The sequence below is a fragment of the Triticum dicoccoides genome, chromosome 4A (assembly GCF_002162155.2).
Source record: "Triticum dicoccoides isolate Atlit2015 ecotype Zavitan chromosome 4A, WEW_v2.0, whole genome shotgun sequence".
Classification (NCBI taxonomy): domain Eukaryota; kingdom Viridiplantae; phylum Streptophyta; class Magnoliopsida; order Poales; family Poaceae; genus Triticum; species Triticum dicoccoides.
The window spans coordinates 678885633-678892413 of NC_041386.1; positions in this window are offsets into that span (position 1 = coordinate 678885633).

The following is a 6781-nucleotide window of genomic DNA, read 5'->3' on the forward strand; positions in this document are numbered from 1 at the left end:
ACTTTAATCTCAGTTTTTTGTTTGATGATTATACCGGTGTAATAAGAACCGTGAGAGAATCCTGGCTCTCTCAGAACTCAACGAATTAATGGTGGCCATCGGATCCTTTTCATGATGCGATGCCAGTCGTCGAATCTCGCTCCTGGGGGACATTGGCCGTCGGATCAAAAAACTTACTGTTGCAATGAATAGTCTCATTGCTATGAATAGACAGCCCTCCGTGTCCACGTAAATGCAGGAGACGGCATGAAAAATACCCTTGAAAAAGAGCACACATGAATAATCGAATATGGAAAACTTATTGGGGAAAATGCAAAGTTTCTTTACAAAATAAGTGTATGGTCGTTTATTCAATTGTCAACTAGCTGGATAAAATACACTGAGAAACAAATGCAGGGAAGCAAAAAATAAATAAATAATGCAGGTCATCAAACACATTGTAACTGCACGGATCAACCGATACATAGACTGGGGATATCCACGTTTTTAATAAACTGTTTCGATATTACGTCCTGTGAAATATGTGTAGGGACTGAGACAATTCTTCATGCCTCCCCTCTCATATGGTTAATCAGGGTTATCATGCCACAATGATTAGTTTATATGACCTTTTGTTTCCTGTTTCTTGGCATCGTTGTATATTGTTGTTATTTACGTAGGGAATCGGGACATGGTCAGGCTGCTATAAACACATATATGAATTTTGCATTTGATAATTAGGAAAATAGGAAAACACAGAGGTTTCTGGCCTTTTGCCATAATTTGACTGTCATGCATCACTTTTACACTATGCATTCCGCTATAAATGAAAAACCTAGTGGGTTCTTCCTGTGAGCTATTGATCCTGTTTTTAGTTATGCTAATTTATGTATCGGCTAAGCACCAGAAAAGGGATTTATAATGTGTGAAAAAGAATCAGATTTTGAATAGGAGTTCTGCGTGAAAGCTAAGTTTCAGCACGTTAGACGTATTGTTTTCATGTTCTGTGCTTGAGCTGCATTTATTGTATTTTAATGTCTTGTATTTATAAGAAATGAGAGTGCTGATCTAATGGAACAGTTGCCATACCCGTTACTCATTGTTCCGGTTTAATTAGCCACTGGCGGGACCCAGATGTTGATGCAGAGTACAAAGAAAGATTAGAGCAGTTGCCCGATTTGGGTTGGCTTGAGCAGTTCGGCACCTGGGTTCAGATACTTTTTGTTGGTGTCATTTGATGATTCTTGCTATGTTTTCTTTAGCAATTCACTCTTACTCATTAGATCCGTCATATCATAAAATTAAGAAGGAACATTATTCAGCAAACTGAATTTGCCCCTCTCTCTTGCCAGTGTTGGGACACTTGACCCACTCACTCAAGCTTAGAATTTCCGTGAGGCACACGCAACTGAAGTGTGTAATCTGTGCTGTTAATTATGTTTTGTATTTCTTCCAAATTCTGATGACATGATGGCTAGCATAATAGTGACTTGTGGCAGATAGGGATGTAATCTTTGTACCTGTCGTGGTAGTGGTGGCAGGAGCTATCTTCAAGTTGAGTACAAGCTGGCAGATGACGCTGTATATCTGCCGTCTGCGTTGGCCAACTAAATGCATTCACTGTACCGACAAAACTGGATTGCCGCACCTAACTTACAAATCAAAGTTAATCAAACCGTAGCCTCGCAATTTGGGCATATCATCCTTGTAGACAGCTTCATTCGGTGCCGTTCTCCTCCGCGGCACCATCTTCGAGCTCATTGCCGGTTCCCCAACTCGAATACTAGCGGATGGAACATGCATGCACGCCGGCAGCGTACCGGTTCAAAAAGGGTGCTAGACCAGGTTATGCTGCAAACTAACTCATGGCGAGGAGCACATTCCTAAAGAAAGGGTGCGCAGTCAAACCAGAACTCTGAAGCAACAACGACCCAACCCGAAGTTTGCCGGCGAAGTTTGCGAGAAATATCCCTGTCTCTTCGTCGCGGAGCGAAAGGGATGATGCCTGGGCACCACCGCATACGGAAGCTCCCCAGAATCACAGAGGCGCCATCATGGACGCCCGTATGGGGCGCCTCGACCAGATCATCCTCCATTCCTATCATCCCTCCTATTTGTGAGATGTTTTGGGAAGCGTAGAACCGTTCGTCTGGGCCGCATTGTATTATATCGAGAGCATGCCGTGGCTTACAAGGAAGGGATCGATCGAGAGAAGAGAGATCGATCCAGGTTCGGTTACAGGAGGTTTAACAGAAGAAGAGATAGAAGAGAATAAGATTACAAGAATTTAAACTACTCTCCTATCTCTATACAATATATTCTAACATTCCCCCTCAATCTGAACCGAGTGACCTTTACCAAGGTTAAGATTGTTCTTGAATTCATTCAATCTCCCTGTAGTAAGAGGTTTTGTGAAGCCATCAGCGAGTTGATCACCAGTTGGGATAAACCGAATATCAAGTAGCTTGCGAGCTACTCTTTCTCTGACAAAGTGAAAATCAACTTCAATATATTTAGTTCGTGCATGGAAAACAGGATTAGCTGAGAGGTAGGTTGCACCAATATTATCACACCATAACCTGGCAGCTTGTAGAGCCTTGATCCCAAGTTCATATAACAGAGTCTGTATCCACATTACCTCAGCTGTAGCATTAGCCAAAGCCTTATACTCAGCTTCTGTACTGGACCTAGAAACAGTGGCCTATTTTCTTGCACTTCATGACACAAGATTAGTTCCCAGAAACACAGCAAAACCACATGTGGACCTTCTGTCATCAGCACACCCTGCCCAGTCTGCATCAGAATGGGCAGTAACAAGCAAAGACATTGACTTGATAATCTGAAGTCCAAGACCTGTTGAGTATTTGAGATACCTTAAGATCCTTTTTACTGCAGTCCAGTGTGTTGTTCTAGGTGCATGCAAATATTGACAAACTTTATTAACAGAGTAAGAAATATCAGGACGTGTAAGAGTCAAATACTGTAAAGCACCAACAACACTTCTGTACTTTGTTGCATCATCTGCACCAAGTGCTTCTCCACTGTCAATTGTAAGTTTTTCTGAGGTTGAAATTGGTGTACTCACAGGTTTGCAATGTTCCAATCCTACTCTCTTGAGTATATCAGTGGTGTATTTTTCCTGTGTAAGAAGTATTCCATCCTTTATCTGTTTAACTTCTATACCAAGAAAATAATGAAGATCACCTAAGTCTTTGAGAGCAAATTCCAACTTCAGATCCTTAAGCAAACAAGTGGTAGCATGTGCACTTGAACTAGCAACAATTATATCATCAACATAAACAAGCACAAATATAGTGATCTTGTCTTTATGATAAAAGAACAATGAAGTATCTGCCTTAGATGGTATAAACCCAAGTTGTTGTAATTGCATGTTTAACCTGGAATACCAAGCTCTTGGGGCCTGTTTCAAACCAGATAAAGCCTTATCCAACTTACAGACATAATGTGGTGCACTTTGAACCTCATATCCTGGTGGTTGCCGCATGAACACTTCTTCCTCAAGAACACCATGAAGAAACGCGTTCTGAACATCTAGCTGACGTAGACTCCAACCTCTGAAAACAGCAATGGACAGTACAAGTCGAATAGTAGCTGACTTAATAACAGGACTAAAAGTATCTTCATAATCAATACCAAACCTCTGTTTGAAACCTTTAGCCACTAGTCTAGCCTTGTACCTGTCTATGCTTCCATCAGATTTTCTCTTAATCTTATATACCCATTTACAGTCTATGATATTATGACCCTGCCTTGGTGGTACTAAATGCCATGTTTTAGTTTTCATGAGTGCATCATATTCATGATCCATATCCTTTTTCCAATATTTATGTGCAAGAGCATCATGCAAACAGGTTGGTTCTCCAACATGACTGAGAAAAGCACGCTTGACTTTGTCATACCTGACCGTACCATTAGTATATTCCTTTTTCTTGATAATACCTGACTGTGATCTAGTGTGTCGGCGCGGAAGTGTTGATGACGTGGGCGCAGGCGCAGAAAAACCCAGTTCAGGAGCTGGCGTAGGGGATCCTGTGGCGGACGGTGACGTAGAGTCAGGCGCAGAAGATCCCAGCTCATGATCCGGCTCCTGATCCAAGACAGATATCCGCGCAGGGGCTGCAGCGAATCCTGGCGCATCCGGCACGTGATCCAAGGAGGATCTGGCCCGCACAAATGCGTCGTTGTCGTCGTCCGGATTGAGGCGCGGGCAGCACGGGCTCCTGTCGATTGGCACGCCACATGGCGACGCGGTTTCCCCCGCGCGGGCACAGGCGCGTGGGCTGGCGGGGTCCACCAGACGCAGCCGGTCGACCACATCCGCCGCAGGAGAGCTGGGAGCCTGCAGATTGGCTGCATGGGAATCCGGCTCGTGGCGAGGGACTGACGCAGCCCTGACGCGCGGATCGGCGCTGGATCGCGCGCCGCTACTGTCGCTGCTATCAGGGAGATTGTCCTCGTGTCCTGCGCCACTTTTGTCCTGGCCTGCACACATGAAATCACGTCCTATGCATGGATGAACATCATCAGAACCACCGTTTTGAGTGGAATTTTGCACATTGTCAGCCTTATATAATTCACCCCCGTGATCGGAAAGGAGGGCTATCTCAGCACGAAGAAGAGCTCCGGCGTTGGGACGAAGTTTAGCAAACGAAAAAAGCATTTCATCAAACACAACATCCCGGGAAATATAGATTCCTCCAGTAGCAACTTCTAGGCATTTATAGCCTTTGTGAAGATTACTATAGCCAATAAAGACACATTGAGTAGAACGAAACTCAAGTTTATGACGATTGTACGGACGCAGGTTGGGATAGCAAGCACACCCAAATATTTTGAGAAAATTGTAGCCAGGTGTTTGCTGATAGAGACGCTCTAATGGAGTGACATTGCCAATGACTTTGCTAGGAAGACGGTTTATAAGATATGTGGCAGTGATAAAAGCTTCGTCCCAATATTTGAGAGGCATAGATGCATGAGCAAGAAGGGATAAACCAACTTCAACAATGTGACGGTGTTTCCGTTCAGCGGAACCGTTCTGTTGATGAGCATGAGGACAAGAAACATGATGTTCAATGCCTATGCTACGGAAAAAAGAGTTGAGCTTTTCATACTCCCCTCCCCAGTCACTTTGGACTGTCAAAATTTTTCGATCAAAGTGTCGTTCAACAAGTTTTTGAAACTCTTGAAACACAAAGAAAACCTCAGACTTATACTTAAGCAAATAAATCCATGTAAACTTGCTATAATCATCGATGAAACTGACATAGTATTTCTTTCTACCAAAGGAATCTCTTGCATGTCCCCATACATCACTGAAAATAAGTTCTAAAGGAGCATGTGATATACGATTCGACTTGGGATAGGGTAGTTGGTGACTCTTGGCATATTGACAAGCTTCACAAACAGACTCACTACTTGAACTATGTGACAACGAGAGGTTGCCTTTATTGACTACTTGTTTAACAATGATCGAAGATGGATGTCCTAATCTTTGATGCCACCTTGCCAAAGAGGTCTTGATGACAGAAAACACTTGACGACACTTGCGACTAAAAGCTCCGGATGTGATGGGGTAGAGACCTCCAATGCATCTACCGTGATGAAGGAGTTCCCTCGTTGCCCGATCCTTGATAAAAAAGTAACGAGGGTGAGTTTCAAAGAAGACATTATTGTCACGAGCTAAACGAGACATGGATGCAAGATTTTTATCAGCTTGAGGTACATGAAGAACATCTTTGAGGACTAGATCATGTTTAAGTGTAGGGGAATTAATAAGGGCTTGACCAATGTGTTGAATATCCATACCTCCATCGCTTGCGGTGTGAATTTGATCGCCGCCATGGTACTGTTCACGAAGTGCAAGCTGTTCTAGCTCGCTTGTGACATGATCCGTGGCACCAGAGTCCACGTACCACACCCCGTCTCCTCCTTGTTCGGCATGGCTGCTGCAACATGTTTGGCATCAGGAACAAAGTTCTCATCATAGCGATGCCAACAGTCCAGGACTTCATGGCTCGGCTTCTTGCAGAGTTGGCAGCGAGGACGTGCTCGGGAAGAAGGAGAAGGGCGACGGATGTTGTTGTTGTGGAAGCCGCCACCCCCAGCCCTGTTGTTGTAGTTGCTGCCGCCGCTGCAGCCGGTGTTGGTGTAGCCAGCGTTGCTGTGGTTGGAGTAGTCGGCGTTGCTGCGCCCACGGCCGCCGCTGTGCTACCCCTGGTGACCGCGCCCATGGCCGCGGCCACGAGAGACGGAGTTGGCGGAGGACTGCCGAATGCTGGCGTCGTGAAGAAGGTTGAGGCGGGCGTCGAAACTCAGGAGCTGACTATACAGCTCATGTACGGTGATTGGCTCCACCCGAGCGGTGAGGGCAGAGACCAGAGGGTTGTAGTCCATGTCGAGGCCGGCGAGGATCTTGGACACGATCTCCGGATCGGAGAGCGCGGCGGTGGTGCAGGCGACTTCATCGGTAAGAATTTTAATTTTTCCAAGATATTCTGCCATAGACATATTACCTTTTTGAAGATTCGTAAGCTTAATGCGCGTGTTGATGGCGTGAGCTTGGCTTTGAGAAGCAAACATGGCGTGGATCGCACTCCATACTTCGGCCGGCGTCGAGAGTGTGGCGACCTGTGCGAGGATCTCGCGGGATAGGGATCCCATCAAGAATCCTAGGAGCTTCTGCTGCTGTGCATACCAGAGGGAGCGTGCAAAGCTGACAACCTGTTCGTCCTTGCCTTCCTTGGTGATGGTGAGCGTGGCCGGTGGTGGCGGGCTCTGCAAG